This window comes from Pteronotus mesoamericanus, unplaced genomic scaffold (assembly GCF_021234165.1).
Source record: "Pteronotus mesoamericanus isolate MK-2021 breed Mesoamerican mustached bat unplaced genomic scaffold, CSHL_Meso_final scaffold_118, whole genome shotgun sequence".
NCBI lineage: Eukaryota > Metazoa > Chordata > Mammalia > Chiroptera > Mormoopidae > Pteronotus > Pteronotus mesoamericanus.
Window position 1 is genome coordinate 6,675,427 of NW_026555301.1, and position 16,700 is coordinate 6,692,126.

A 16,700-nucleotide genomic window follows, 5' to 3' on the forward strand; every position below is an offset into this window, starting at 1 on the left:
CCCTCTTGCTTTCTCCCTCCCTTACCCTCTCTCTAAAAATAAATAAATAATATATTTAAAAAATAAAAAAACACATTACAATATAAAGTAGTTATTTTCCCTGGTTAATTTTTTTCTTTCACCAATAAGCCATCCCTCCTGCTTCCAACACTCATTATTTGGAAACTGTGCTCAACTGCTCATGAAAGTGCAGTGGCAAAGACTTCAGGAAGGCCTTTTGGACATCTCCCTTCATAGCTCAGATGCCCTCAGAAGCTCTTAGCAAAGCCCTGGACACATAGCCCCTCCTTCTTTGGCCTATATTGAGGTTCCCCTGCTCACAGTCCCCACCTGTCCTCCAGCAGGTTGTTAGCATCTGCCTACAGCGCTTTGTCAGTAGAGTGGCTTCTGAATTGATTTTCAGAAGAAATATGTTATCAGTGTTACATTTCCTCATTCTAACTCCATGATACAAGGAAAGTCCACTTACTAATATTATAATAAATTTTCACTGTTAAAAAAAGAGATGTACTTCACTACTTGTATTTGTTTTCTATTGCTGATGTAACAAATTACCACAACTTTATTCTCTTACAGTTCTGAATCAGAAGTCCTCTCACTGTGCTAGCATCCAGCTGTCAGCTGGGCTGTGCTTCTTCTGGAGTCTTTAGTGGGAGAATTTGTTCTTTGACTTTCCAGCTTGTGGAGGCTGCTGCATTCCTTAGCTTGTGGCCCCAGTCAACTCTATCACATCATTCACACCTAAGCTTCTGTCCTCACATTTTCTTCTCTGCCTCTGACTCTTCTGCCTCCCTCTTTCACTTCTGAGGCCTCTTGTAGTTACAGTTTACCCACACAAAAAATCTAAGAGAGTCTCCCCATGTCAAGACTTTTAACTCAAATACATCTTCACAGGTTCTATAAGGATGTGAATATCTTTGGGGTGGAGGTGATTTTCTGCTAACCACATTACCCTTTCTACAAAACTTAAAAGAAAATTATTTTACCCAATTATAAAGTTTCTTCACAACAGTACAAAATATAATCAACTAGTAAACTATGAGTTACAGATGATAAAACAGTGATCAGTGTCACAACAGACAGAACAATGCTTTCCTAATTTTCATCAGCAAGAAAGAAACAAGAAGAGGATTCTACTTGGATCACACCCTGTCAGGGAAGTTTGAAGGAGGAGGGGGTGGGAAGAGCAGGTGGGGTGTGCACAGCCTGAAATGATCAAGAACATGAAGGTGAACACAGGTGCAGAATGGAAGAGAAAGACAAGTCTTCCTGGAGGGTTTATGAAGGAAGAGACCAAGACAATAGGATGGATGTGTGAGGTTGACAGTATGCATTTGGGGACATGGGTTATCCTGAGGTGCTAAGGCTCCTAATTTCAGTTATTTGTGTAAACACCCTGTTCTCTTTAACATCTGATATTACCTTGATTTCTTTTTCTAGTTGATTCAAAACAAAAACAAAGGGCAGAAGCATGGTGTGGACCACAGAGAGATTTCAAGACCACTACCAAGGAGACTCAGAAATGCCAAGGCCTTAAGAGCTGTAAAGCCTACCTTCATTTTCATTTTTCTCCTGCCTTTATCTTTTACAGATAATAATTATAATTATCCAACTTCATTTCTTCTACTCTTTCCTATCTTCTAGTTCAATTTAATGTCACCTACAATTCTAATAGCCTGGGTAGATTTTTAGGAAGTGTTAACTTTGTAAGTAAAATTCTATAATTAAGTATATATTAAAGAGCACAATGATCCAAATACTTTATTAATTTCCCAAGTCATTAAATCAAGTAGGATGTTACTGAAATTAAGATGGATTTGGTTGCTCTATTTTCTGTATATGTCCTGTATAGTAAGAAATATAGTCTGATATTGATTATCTACCACAAACTTCCTAGTCAGTAGACAGTAGATCATCACCTACTCTGTATTTAAACACACACATGCACACACTTATAATTCTTCAGGGAGATAACTACAAGTAATCTCAGGCTCTGACAAAATGAGTTCCAGACTTGTTGAAGGTACATTCAACACTGAAACAACATTTCTTCAGGCCGGAGAGGGAGCCATCATCATCAGATCATACCTTGATAAAGATCTGGGAAGCCAGCCTAAAACTGCCATGCCTGCCAGCCAAAGGTCACAAAGAAGATACAAAGTTGGGTTACTGGTACTTGCTGCATCAGAGTTGGCTACACACCATGGATATAACAGGGCATCTCAGGAGAGGGTGTCAGAATATTTTGTAAAAGGGTTGGGGTTTGTTTAGGTTATTGGGGAATTTAAGAAAGCATGATTATGGGTACTGTCAGAAGGTAGGGTCAATTCTTAATGTTTTCTCAAGAAACAGGGGAAGCAGAGTAGGGCTTCAATTGTAACTGGTAAAGCAGAAACAGTTGATGTGTTTTTACCTTTGTCCACATATGATAATGTAAAGATCTTAATTTCTACTCACTTCATAGTGGTCACTGAGGTACCTGGTCTGATATTGGTTTTCTGGCAAACTGTTTATGTTCCATGGGAGGTCACCATGGCCTAGCCCTTTGAGTCAGGCCAACCCCTGGCTGGTGGCAGTCCAGGTTTGATTTTTCTTTCTTTCTCAGAATGTGGAATTGGAGTCATATGCTAGAACATGGTAGCATCGGGAGAGCAGGCCTCTGGCCCCCTTTGTCTCTCTAGCTCTAGCTCTATACTACACTGTGAGTGGCCTCATATGAATGCTGGGAATAGCTCTGCTTGTAAGTCCAAACTCCACCTATGCTTCCTGCTGTTATATATCCCTTGGCAAAAGGCAAAGTCCCTGCTCACAATGACAGATCCAGGCAAGAAGACTGACACAAAGGCCCATGCAGGTCCTGAACACATATGTTTCAACCCATATAATTTTCTATTTATCTATTTATCTATCTATCTATCTATCTATCTATCTATCTATCTTTTTTCTTATTTTAAAATTATTTTATTGTTCCAACACATTTGGCTCCATTTACCTGCCACCACTCTCTCATTGCCCCACACACCCTCACCTCCACCCCCAAAACCTTCCCCACCCTGGCTTCGACCATATGTCCTTCACATCTGATCCTTGATCTGACAATTCCACTTCCCCTCCCGTCTACCCCACTTCCTCCCTCCCTCCCATCACTGTCAGTTTCTTCTTTCTTTCAGTATTGCTAGTCATATTTTCCTTGCCTGCTTGCTTTCCTGGTTAGGTTCCACTTACAGGTGAGATCATATGGTAATTGTCTTTTGCCGCCTGCCTTATTTCACTTGGCATAATGCTCTCCAGTTCCATCCATGCTGTTGCAAAGGGTAATAGCTCTTTCTTTCTTTCTGCTGCATAGTATTCCATAGTGTAAATGTACCATAGTTTCTTGATCCACTCATTTACTGATGGGCACTTAAGTTGCTTCCACCACTTGGCTATTGTAAATTGTGCTGCTATGAACATTGGGGTGCCTAGGTTCTATTAAATTGGTATTTTGGGATTCTTAGGGTATAATCCCAGCAGTGGAATCACTGGGTCAAAAGGCAGTCCTATTTTTAGTTTTTTGAGGAAATTCCAAACTGTTTTCCACAGTGGCTGTACCTGTCTGCATTCCCACAAACAGTGGACTAGGATTCCTTTTTCTCCACAACCTCACCAGCACTTGTTTGTTGATTTCTTTATGGTGGTCATTCTGGCAAGTGTGAAGTGATATCTCATTGTGGTCTAATTTGCATTTCTCTGATGATGATATGCATCCTTTCATATGTCTCTGGGCCCTGTGTATGTCCTATTGGAGAAATGTCTGTTCAAGTCCTTCGCCCATGTTTTAATTGGATCGTTTGTCTTCCTTGAGAGGAGTTGTGTGAGTTCTTTATATATTTTGGAGATCAAACTCCTGTCTAGGGTGTGATTGGCAAATATATTTTCCCATATGGTTAGTTCCCTTTTCATTTTGCTGACATTTTCTTTAGCCATGCAGATGCTTCTTATTTTGATAAAGTCCCATTTGTTTATTTTTTCCTTTATATCCCTTGCTCTAGGGGAAATATCAGTGAAAATATTGCTGCATGGGATATCTGAGGGTTTCCTGCCTATGTTCTCCTCTAGGACTTTTATGGTGGCACGACTTATATTTAAGTCTTTTTCCCATCCTGAGTTTATTTTTGTGTATGGTGCCATTTGGTGGTCGAATTTCATTTTTTTTGCATGTAGCTGTCCAACTCTCCCATTTGTTGAAGAAGCTATTTTTATGCCATTTTATGCTTCTGCCCCCTTTGTCAAATATTAATTGACCATAGAGACATGGGTTAATTTCTGGGCTCTCTATTCTGTTCCATTGATCTATGCATCTGTTCTTATGCCAGTACCAAACTGTTTTGATTACTGAGGACCTATGATACAATTTGATGTCAGGTATTGTGATCTCTCCTACTTTGATTTTCTTTCTCAAAATTGATGCAGCTATTTGGGGTCATTTATGGTTCCATATAAATTTTTTAAAGGTTTGTTTTATATCTGTGAAATATGTCATTAGTATTTTAATAGTGATTGTGTTGTATCTATAGATGTTCTGAGCAGCATGGACCTTTTGATGATGTTAACTCTTCCAATCCATGAACATGGTATATGCTTCCATTTATTTGTGTCTTTCTTATTTTATTTCTTCGGTGTTGTATAGTTTTCTGTATACAGGTCTTTTACCTCTGTGGTTAAGTTTATTTCTAGGTACTTTATTTTTCTTGTTGCTATAGCAAAGAGATTTTTTATCCTGATTTCTGATTCTGATATTTCATTTTTGGTATATAAAAATGCCTTTGAATTCTGAATATGGACTTTGTATCTTGCTGTTTTGTTAAATTCATTTATTAGGTCAAGTAGTTTTGGGTGGAGTCTATCGGGTTTTCTATGTACAATGTCAAGTCATCTGGAAACAATGATAGCTTTACTTCCTCCTTTCCAGTTTGGATGCCCTTTATTTCTTTTTCTTGTCTGATCACTGTGGCTAGGACTTCCCAACTATGTTGACTAGAGGTGGTGAAATTGGACATCCTTGTCTTGTTCCTGATCTTAGTGGGAAAGCTTTTAGTTTTTGCCCATTGAGTATGAAGTTCACTGTAGATTTTTCATATATGGCCTTTATTATGTTAAGGTATTCCCCCTTTATTCCCACTTTGCTGAGTGTTTTTATCATAAATGGATGCTGTAATTATTAAATGCTTTTTTGGCACGTAGTGATATATCATGTTGTTTTTGTATTTTTTTCTTTATATGATGTATTACATTTATTGATTTGTGAATATGGAACCATCCTTGCATCCTGGGATGGATCCCACTTGATCATGGTGGATGATATTTTTAAGGAATTGCTGGATGCATTTTGCCAATATTTTGTTGAGGATTTTAGCATCTATGTTCATCAGTGCTATTGGCCTGTAGATTTCTTTCTTGATTTTATCTTTATCTGGTTGTGGGATTAGGATGAATCTGGCCTTATAAAAGGAGTTTGGGAGTCTTCCTTCTTCTTGGGTTTTTTGAGATAGTCCAAGAAGGACAAGAGTTAGCTCTTCCTTAATATTTTGTAACATTCTACTGTGAAACCATCTGGTCCAGGGCTTTTGTGTGCAGGAAGCTTTATGATTACTACTTCAATTCCACCAGCTGTTATCAGTCTGTTCAGGTTTTCTGCTTCTTCATTCATTGTTTGAAGGTTATAGTTTTCTGGAAATTTGTCCATTTCATCCAGGTTTTCAAACTTCTTGATTTATGCTTGTTCATAGTAATTTCCTACAATCCTTTGCACTTCTGTGGTATCAGTAGTTCTTTCTCTTCTTTCATTTCTGATATTATTTATTTGGGTCCTCTCCCCTTTTTTCTTGATGAGTCTACTTAAAGGCTTGTCGATTTTATTTATCTTTTCAAAGAACCAGCTCCTGGATTCATTGATCTTTTGAATTGTTCTTTTTGTCTATATGTCATTCAATTCTGCTCTGATCTGGATTATTTCCTTCCTTCTACTTGCTTTGGACTTTTTGTTGTTGTTGTTTCTCCAGTTCTTGAAGCTGGAGGGTTAGCTCGTTTATTTGAAATGTTTCAATTTTTTGAGGTAAGCCTGAATTGCTAAGAACTTCCCTCTCAGGACTGCCTTTGCTGTGTCCCATAGGTTTTGGACTTTTTTGTGTTAATTTCCATTTGTTTCCAGAAACTTCTTGATTTCTTCTTTGATCTCATTATTGACCAATTCATTGTTTAATAGTGTGCTATTCAGTCGTCATGAGTTTGAATGTTTTTGAGGGGTTTATTTTGAAGGGTGTTTCTACTTTCAAGCCCTTGTGGTCCTAGAAAATGCTTGTTATGATTTCAATTTTCCTGAATTTTTTGAGGCTTGCTTTGTGTCCTATCATGTGGTCTGTCTTTGAAAATGTTCCATGTCATTCGAAAAGAATGTGTATTTTGCTTCTTTGGGATGAAATGTTCTATACATATCAGTTAAGTCCATTTGATCTAATGCATTGTTCTGTTCCACACATCCTTGTTGATGTTTTGTTTGGAAGATCTATCCATTTTTGACAATGGGGTGTTAAAGTCCCCTACTATCAGTGTGTTTCTGTCTATATCTTTCTTGAAGTCCTCCAAGATTTTCCTTATATATTAGGGTGCTCTTATGTTGGGTGCATATGTTTACAATGTTTATGTTTTCTTGATGGATTCTTCCTCTGAATATTATAAAGTGTCCTTCTATGTCTCTTTATGTCCTTTGTTTTGAAATCTATTTTGTCTGACATCAATATTGCTACACCTGCTTTTTTTTTTTCCTTGTTCATTTGCTTGGAATATTTTTTTGGATCCCTTGGCTTTCAGTCTGTGTAGGTCCTTTGGTCTGAAATGGGTCTCTTGTAGACAGCATACGTGTGGGTCATATTTTCTTATCCATTCAGCTATCCTGTGTCTTTTGATTGGGGCATATAATCCATTTACATCAAAAGTTATTATTGACAGGTACTTATTCATTTTTTCACTTTGTACCTGTGTTTCTCTCTTTCTCACTCTTTTTGTTCATCTCCTTAAAGCAGTCCCTTTAGCATATCTTGTAGTGCTGGTTTTGTGGAGGTGTAATCTTTTAGCTTTATTTTGTCTGGGGAACCCCTTACTTCACCATCCATTTAAATTGAGAGTCTTGATGGATAGAATAGTCTTGGCTGCATTCCCTTGGTTTTCCTGACTTGGAACATTTCTTGCCATTTCCTTCCAGCTTGTAGTGTTTCTGTTGAGAAGTCAGCTGCTAGCTTTATCTGGGCTCCCTTCTATGTTACTACTTCTTTTTCCCTTGCTACCTTGAGGATTCTCTGTTTGTCTTTGATATTTGCCATTTTACTTATGATGCATCTTAGGGTGGGCTTCATTGGGTTCCTCCTGAATGGCACCCTCTGTGCTTCCTGGACTTGTGCGACTTTTTCTCTCCTCCAGTTAGGGAAGTTTTACATCATTACTTTTTCAAACGCATTCTCTATCTGTTGGTCCTCTTCTTCTGGTATCTCTAACATAGAGATATTATTACATTTCAGGTTGTCCTGCATTTTCATAAATGCCTCTTCATTCTTTTTTAGTCTTTTTTCATCTTCTTGCTCTTTCTGGGAACTTTTTTCTACCTTGTCTTCCAGCTTGCTGATTTGATCCTCGGCTTCATCTAGCCTGCTTTTGATTCCTTTTACTGTGTTCTTCAATTCAGAAATTGTATTCTTCATTTCCTCTTGCCTCTTATTGATAGTTTCTATGTCTTTTTCCAAGTCGTTAGAGTTTGCAGTAAATTCCCCAAAGTTTCCCTGTAGGTTTTAGTAATTCTCTTTGAGCTTACTATGTTCACTGAGCTTCCTTAGAACCATTGTTTTGAGCTCAATATCTTAGTTTACCTGTCTCTATTTCATTTAGTTCTCTTTGTGTGTATTCCTCCTTTCCCTTTGATTTGGGGTTGTTTTTTTTTCTTTCCATTTTTTTGTGAGACTCTTCTTTATTGCTTCTGCTTCTTGAATTGCTCTCTTGAATTCCTGACTTTGTGGTATGAATTCCAATGTTACGAGACCACTTTATTTTTCCTTTCTTTCTGGTATGCCTCTGATGGTGGCAGCTGTTGACCCCATCTGACCTTAGTCAGTCTTTAAGAGAGTTCCAGGAATCTACTCTGTGTGTCTGACTCCTGCAGTTTTTAATGTAGTCACTCTGCCCTCAGCAGTCAGGGCAGGGCAGAGTCCCTCCTGTGGCAGAGCTGTTGTGTCCTTTCATGCTTTTGCCACTCAGGGGAGTTGTCTGCCTGAGCAAGATGGCTGCTGCTGTATGAGGGAGGAGTCATCATCTGATCCTGCCATCTACTCTCTCAGTTCTCTCCAGAAAGTCTCCTTCTCAGCCTCTCCCCGGGTGTCTATAGCCCACTCTGTTGCACCTTTGCCAGAAACCAGGGTGAGTGGCTGCCAATACAAGTTTATGTGTTGGCTCTTTAAATGGCTCTTTGCATCTCCAGCCACCTGTCTCTGGCAGAGAGCAACCCTGACACTTTTTTGCAACTGCCTGTTTTCTGTGTACGTTTTGGGCTCTGGTGCTGTTGGCTGGAGATCCCTGCTTATGGTTTAGACTCAGCTCTTCTCAGGGGTATCCAACTAGCCATTTAAATATCTTTCTTGTGCTGCTGCCTATGCATGTCCCACTCACCTTCTTGAGTCCCTACTGCACTTCTTACCAGTTAGATTGTGCTAAAGCTGATTCTTCTGTCTGTCCGAGGTTATAAGTCTCCTCTCTTGCTATTGTCCAGTTGTTTGTTCCAGGTGATTTCTCCACAATTTAGTTGTAATTCCAGGTTGGTCCTGGGAGGAGGTCAGTATGACTTCCACTCAGTCCTCCGCCATCTTGATTCACATCTTATATTCTTATTCATTCAGCTACCCTCTGTCTTTTGGTTGGAACATTTAAGCCATTTACATATAGTGCGATTATTGATACATATGTAGTGCCATTTTATTGTTAGAGTGCTTTTCCCTTTGTTTTTAATTTTCTTCTTCAACAAACCATTTAACATTTGTTGCAGTACTGGTTTGGTGTTAACAAATTCTTTTCAGTTTTTCTTGTCTGGTAAGCCCCTTATATCTTCTTTAATTCTAAATGATAGCCTTTCTGGGTAAAGTAACCTTGGTTGTAGTTCCTGCTTTTCATTACCTTGAAAATTTAATGCTACTCCTTTCTAGCCTGAAATGTTTCTTTTGACTAATCAGATGCCAGTCTAGTTGGTGCTTCCTCATAGGTAACTACCTGCTTTTCTCTTGCAGCTTTTAGCATTCACTCCTTGACCTTCAGTCTTATTATTTTAATTATGATGTGTCTCAGTGTAGGCCTCTATGGGTCCAACTTGTTTGGGATTCTGTGATCTTCCTGGATTTGTGTGTCCTTTTCCTTCACCATATTAGGGAAGTTTTTGGTCATTATTTCTTTAAATACATTCTCAATTCCTTACTCTCTTTCTTCTTCTGGTATTCCCGTGGTACAGATGTTGTTACACTTCACATTGTCCAAAATGTTTCTTAAGCTCTCCTCAGTTTTTTATTTTTTTTCTTTTTGCTGCTTTACCTGGCTGTATTTTTCTACCTTTTCTTCCAAATCACTGATTTGATCCTCTGCTTCTTCTAACCTACTGTTTATTCCTTCCAGTGTATTATTCATTTCAGGTATTGCATTCTTTATTTCTGACTGGTCCTTTTTTATGTTTTCTATGTCTTTCTTCATGTTTTGAGTATCCTTATAATCATTACTTTAATCTCTCTATTTGATAAATTGCTTGGCAGCAATTCATGTAGTTCTGATATTTCTCTTGTTCTTTCACTTGGGTCCTGTTTATTTGTCTCCTCATTTTGGCTTCCTCTTTGTATTATCTGCCTTAGCTGTTAAACTGATCAATTGTTAAACTAAGCAAGCTGTAATAAACAGCCTAGCTTAAACACCACAAGGTGGGGCAGAGTAATTCCTGCATGTGGGGCTATTGGCTTTCCCTCAGGCTGATGTCACTAGGAGTAGCGCTTTGCCTGAGAAAGATGGCTTCTGCAGTATAAGGAATTGCTCAGCACAGGAATCTTGGTGGCTGTTCTTCCAGTTCTCTCCCCAGAGCCCCCAACTCTAGACTCTCTTGAATTGTTTCTAGTCCACTCTTCCCTCTCTCTGCTGGAGCCCAGAGTAAGTGGCTACAAACAAAACTTTGTGTGTTGGTCCTTTAAGAGAGCTCTCTGCATCTCCAGGCTTCTCTCCTTGGCAGACAGAACCTGTGTTACTTTTCACAGCTGTAAGTTATCTGGGTTCCTTTCTGACTCTGGCACTGTAAGCTAGGGAGCCAAGCTTGGGGTATAGACCTCAGGGGGAATACCCTGGATGCTGAAATATCTCTCTGGATCTTCAGCTTCCCCCAGTGGGAATCCATCCAGTCCTCTTGCACCTCCTTTACAATCTCTACCAGTCTTGTTGTGGTGAAGTAGTTTCTTCTGTCTGTCTTTGGTTATAAGGCTTCTGTCCAACTTGTGTTCAGTTGGTTATTCAGGATGATTTCTCTCCAATTTAGTTATAATTCCATATTAGTCCTGGAAGGGGATGAGTGTAGCTTCCGCTTACTCCTCTGCCATATTGGATCTTGCTCCCTCACATAGCATTTTCTTTCTTTTACTTCCACCCAGTCAAAAAACTGGTTAACCAGAAGAAGGAATACCAGAATGTTTTGATGCAAACAGAACACTCCTAAAATACCTAAGGTACAAAACAAAAACAATGAGTCAAGTAAAACCCCATCCTTCACTATTGATTTTTTTATTATAAATGCAACCGATCATTAGTTTGAAGGAAAAATACATTTAAAATTGTATTAAATAAAAAGGAAACTTATTTCATCACCCTTTTCCATCACAGCCCCCTTACATAAGCCTTTCTCCCTAAAAGTGTCCACCATTGAGATTTTAGTATATTTCAGGATATATTACATGCATGTTTAAATACATACTTATAGACATATGCTTTTGAAAGCTAATGTAAACAAATTATACATATTGTTCTGCAATTTGTTCTTCTCATTTGAAAATAATTCTGTCCTCTTAATACTATTTATAAGTTCTACACTATCTCATATTAATATGGTCATGACTGTTTTCTTTGTATTTGCATTTACATGATATTTATTTTCCCAGCATTTTGCTTTCAGATCATATTTAGTGTTCCATTTAGATGTGATTATTTACACAATATGTATCTTAGTTTTGTTTTTTATCTCAAACTGTTTCCATTTTTACTAGGACACTTCAGAGAGCACATAGGGAGTGTATTGGTAAACTACTCACTTGGTTCCTTCCTTCTTAGTTTAGATATGCTATTCACTTAGTTTGTGGTTGCCTATTTTTTGTATTCTTACATTAGCTGATTTGACCGTTATTAGGCCTTCTCATTTTTAACCTTACAGAGGAAGTTTCTCTGTAATTTTAATTCTACTTGTAATTCCTTCCCTTTCTCAACATTAATTTCTCTCTGATTAATTGAAAAGATTCCAAATATCTCTTCTTCTCAGATCCTCTATTCTGCATGTCTTCTTCTCCCACTCTTCATTTAAGATTATTAAAATCCTTTATTCTTCAGATCTAATCCCCAAAATGCTTGGGTTTTGCTAACATACTTTATTCTTTATGGTTCCCAACTAAGTTTCCTCATGTGGTTGATTAGTATATTATACCCTGGCCTAACCAGATTAATACAATGCACCTCCATCCATAGAAGTCTACTGAAGCTGTAACACATCCACAAAACTCACACAGACTCTGACTGCACACCACATGCTGCTCATGGGCATAGATCCACATTTCAATTTGATCCTTAAAAACTTGATATTGGACCTCAGTAATGTGCATGAAACCAGCTTCCCAGTGCAGGTTTTATAATGTTTAATGTTCCCAAACTGTATAAATGCCATCTTCTACATACTCCAAAGCTACCTGCTATCTACTGGTAGTCCTTAGTTCAGATTCTTTCCTCTATATACCATATAACTTATTTCCTAGCACTTCCCATAAACAACTTCATTATATTCCATAAAATCCACTTTTTTCAGGGTATAAATAATGACATCAAGTCACCAACATTCCCATAGGGCATGCCAATATAACCAACATGTCTTAGAAAACTATGCCAGCTCTTAAGATCTTAGTTACTATTTTACTATCCACGGTAATGTAAAATTTGTCCAATAATTGTATGCATAAATAAAGATCATGCATACTTACACAGTGAATCAAAAATAAAAACAGCAGTCTTCTGGTCAAGATGGCAGAGTAGGTAAATGCTGTACTAGATTCCTCCCACAACTACATCAAAATTGCAACTAAGCTACAAAACAACCACCAATGAGACTGCCTGAAGTCTAGCTAAACAGAAGATCTACAACTAAGGATGCACAGAAGAAGCCATGTGGAGACTGTAAGGAAGGTGGATATGCAGAAGGGGCTGGTCCCACACCCATGTGTGGAGTTGAAGAGTAGTCCCCATAATTTCTGGGTGTAAAAAGCAATGGAGATTGTGACTGAGTGAGACAAGGGCTGCTAGAGTCACAGGCATTCCTCCCAAAGGGCCCAGACACAGATTTACTCACTGAGAACTCACTTATTCTGAGTTCCAGTGCTGAGGCAGTTCAAACATTGCGAGGAACATACAGGAGAAAATGAATTGTCTGCATTCAGGGTGAGGGCTTAAGGGGCAGCTTTCTTCCAGAGAGAAGTTGTAGTGTGCTTGGAGCTGTGTGAGAAAAATCATCATAGGCCTGATCAGAAAGCAAACATGAGAGAGAATAGGGATGGCGGAGAAGTAAGTGGAATGTACACTGACCTCCCCTTAGACCAACCTGGAATTACAATTAAATTGTGGAGAAATCACCAGAACAAACAGCTGAACAATAGTGAGAGAGGAGACTTATAAGCTCTGAGATAGAAGAATTAGCTTTAGTGCAATCTAACTGGTAAGGAGTGAAGCAGAAACTCAAGAAGATGAGCAGGGCACCCACAGGTGGCAGCACCAGAGGGCTATTGAAAGTGCCAGTTGAATCCTCCTGAGAAGAGTGGGGTCTAAACCAAAAGTGGGGACCTCCAGCCTATAGCACCAGAGACCAAAAGTACACAGAAAACAGCCAGCTGCAAAAAGCAGCAGGATTGCTCTCTGCCAGAGACAGGTGGCTGGAGAAAAAAAAAAGAGCTGTTTAAAGAGTGAACACATAAATTTGTATTTGCAGCCACTTACCCTGGTCTCTGGCAAAGGCGGGGGCAGGGTGGGCTGGAGACGCCTGAGGAGAGACTGAGGTGGAGGTTTTGATGAGTAAACAGAGAAAGTAGCCTGTGGGATCTTGCTGCTGACTGATCCCCCGTGCCACAGCAGCCATCTTGCTCAGGCAGACCACTCCCCTGAGTGACAATAGCATCAGAGGACCCAATAGTCCTGCCCCCAGGTGGGATTCTGCCCCGCCTTGTGCTGTCTAAGTTGCCTGCTGAGTGCAGAGTTGCAGCCACAGATAGTAGATTCCTGGCTAAAGGGGGTGCAGAGCGGTCTGGAGACACGTGAGGAGAGACTAGGGATGGAGGGTTTGGGGAAAGAACAGAGAGAGTAGCTGGTGGGATACCTGTGCTGACTCCTCCCCTATATGGCAGCACCATCTTGCTTAGGCAGAGACCACTCCCCTGAGTGGCAGCAGTATGAGAGGACCCAATAACTCCATCCCCAGGAGGGACTCTTCTCTGTCCTGAGCTGTCCTGAGTGCACAGTGACTTGATTAAGCAGCTGAAGGAGACAGCCACAAACAGTAGATTCCTGGAAGTCTTGAACAGATTGCCTAAGGTCAGACAGGGACAACATTTGACATCATCAGAGGCAGATCCAGAAAGTAAAAACAGTGGTCTCCTACCATAGAAGTTCACAAAACAAGGTCAGGATCAAAATAAATCAATTCAAGAAGCAGAAGCAAAAAATAAGAACGTCACAAAAAAAATTGGAAGAAAAAGAAACACCCCCAAGTCAAAGGGAAAGGAGGAATCCCCAGAAAGAGAACTAAAGTAAACTATCAGATATTGAGTCCCAAACAACGATTATAAGGAAGCTCAATGAGCTCAGAGATAATTACAGAAATCTAGAGGGAAACTATGAGGAACTTACTGCAAACTATATCAGCATGAAAAAGGACATAAAGACTATCAATAAGAGACAAGAGGGAATGAAGGATACAATTTCTGAATTGCAGAGCACAGTAAAAGGAATCAAAAGAAGACTAGATGAAGCCGGGGATCGAATCAGCAAGCTGGAGGACAAGGAAGAAAAAAGTTCCCATAAAGAGCAAGAAAATGAAAAAAGACTAAAAAAGAATGAAGAGGCATTTATGAAAATGCAGGACAACCTGAAACATAATAATATCTGTATAATAGGGATACCAGAAGGAGAATAAGAGGAGGAAGGGATAGAGAACCTATTTGAAAAAGTAATGATGTAAAACTTCCCTAATTGGAGGAGAGAAAAAATCGCACAAGTCCAGGAAGCACAGAGGGTCCCATTCAAGAGGAACCCATTGAGGCCCACTCCAAGACACATCATCATTAAAATGACCAATATCAAAGACAAATAGAGAATCCTAAAGGCAGCAGGGAGAAAGAGGTAGTAACATATATGGGAGCCCCAGTCTGGCTAGCAGCTGACTTCTCAACAGAAACACTGCAAGCCAGAAGGGAGTGGCAAGAAATAATCCAAGTGATGAAAAGCAAAGGCCTGCAACCAAGGCTGTTCTACCCAGCAAGGCTCTCAGTTAATGTGGAAGGTGAAATAAGGAGTTTCCCAGACAAAAGAAGGCTAAAAGAATACATCTCCACCAAATCAGGCCTGCAAAGTATGTGAAAGCGACTGCTTTAAGAAGATGAAGAAAAAGAGTCTATGAATACCCAGTTCCTTTCACAGTTGCCAATACTTGATATTACCAATATTTTTAGTATGTATTAATCTGATTGTGACAATGGTGTATTATTTTAATTGTTCCTTTACTATGGTTGAAACTAAACCTGGTTTTGTATATTTTTGCCCATTTCTATTATTTTTAAAAAGCTTTAAATGACTTTTTATATTCTTTATCCATTCATCGATTAAAGGTTTGTAGAATTATTTTTCCTATAAAACCCCCCAAAACTATTAACCCTTTTTTAGATGTGTGGCAAATACTTTCCTGTTCTATTATTTGTCCTTTAACTCTTTTTATATGTATATTACTATATAGTTTTAAATGTTTAATATAGTCATATTATCAACATTTTACTTTAGAGCTTCTGCATTTGAATATTTTACTTCAATGTAAGAAAAATTTTAGTTTGTATTTTCTCCTAAAACTCCTTAGATTCTACATATTGATTTTTAACTCACCTGAATATTTTTGTGTGATGTGTGAAAAAGAGCTCTATATTTGTTTTATTTCAAGTAATAGTAGTCCAGGTACCTTATTTGTTGAATAAGCCTTATTTTCCCCATTGATTTGAAGTATCAATTTAATCATATATTACATATTAGGCAGATACATATGGTTGTTTCTAGAATGCTCATTTTATTTCATTGATCTACTTGATTATTTCTGTGCTGGTGCCTTGTTGTTTTAATTGCTGAGAATTTACAATGGTTTTAAAATTTTTAATATTTTATAATTGACTTTAACAATAAAAAATGAATAAAATCAATCTGCACTTAAAAAAGAAATAACAAAAGAGAGAAGAAAGAGAGAGGAGGGAAGGAAGGAAGGAAGGAAAGAAGGAAGGAAGGAAGGAAGGAAGGAAGGAAGGAAGGAAGGAAGGAAGGAAGGAAGGAAGGAAGGAAGAAAGAAAGAAAAAAAGAAAAGAAAAGAAAAGAAAAAAGAAAAGAAAAGAAAAGAAAAAAGAAAAGAAAAGAAAGGAAAGGAAAGAAAGTAAAGAAAAGAAAAGAAAGGAAAGAAAGAAAGTCCTACCCTTTGCAAAAACATGGATGGAACTGGAGAATATTATACTAAGTGAAATAAGCCAGTTGGTGAAAGACAAATACCATATGATCTCACCTATAAGTGGAATCTACTCAACAAAATAAACTAACAAACAAATTAAACCAGAGGCATGCAACATGGAGCAGACTGAAAGTGACCAGAGGGGATGGGGAAAGAGGAGAGTAGTGGAAAGAAAGGGAAGGGCCTAGACAAAGAACATGTATGAATGATCCATGGACATGGACAACAGAGTGAGAATTGACTGTGGGGTGAGGGTGGGATGGGTTGACAGGGGTAAAGGGGGAAAAATTTGGACAACTGTAATAAAACACACATGATTTTAAAATTTAAAAAAAAGAAAAGAAAGAAAACAGGAGATGTCAAGGCAGCAGCTCTGAGCAAGCAGAGGCTGGCAGCAACCAACAGAATAGTGATTATGAAATCCCAGCAGCAATTAGGGGAAGAAGCCAGACTGTGAACCATATCACAGAATGGCAATTCAATTTTATTATACCAAAGAGAAAAATTGGAGCTTCCAATAAAACACATATTAAGTATGAAATACAGTTAGTTGACCTTATAGGATGATTTTGAAAGAGTCCTTTCACCTCCCTAGCTTTCAAGTCCTCTTATCTGCAAATCAAAATGTTTAAACCACAGAAAATTCTGGGGATGCCCTTCC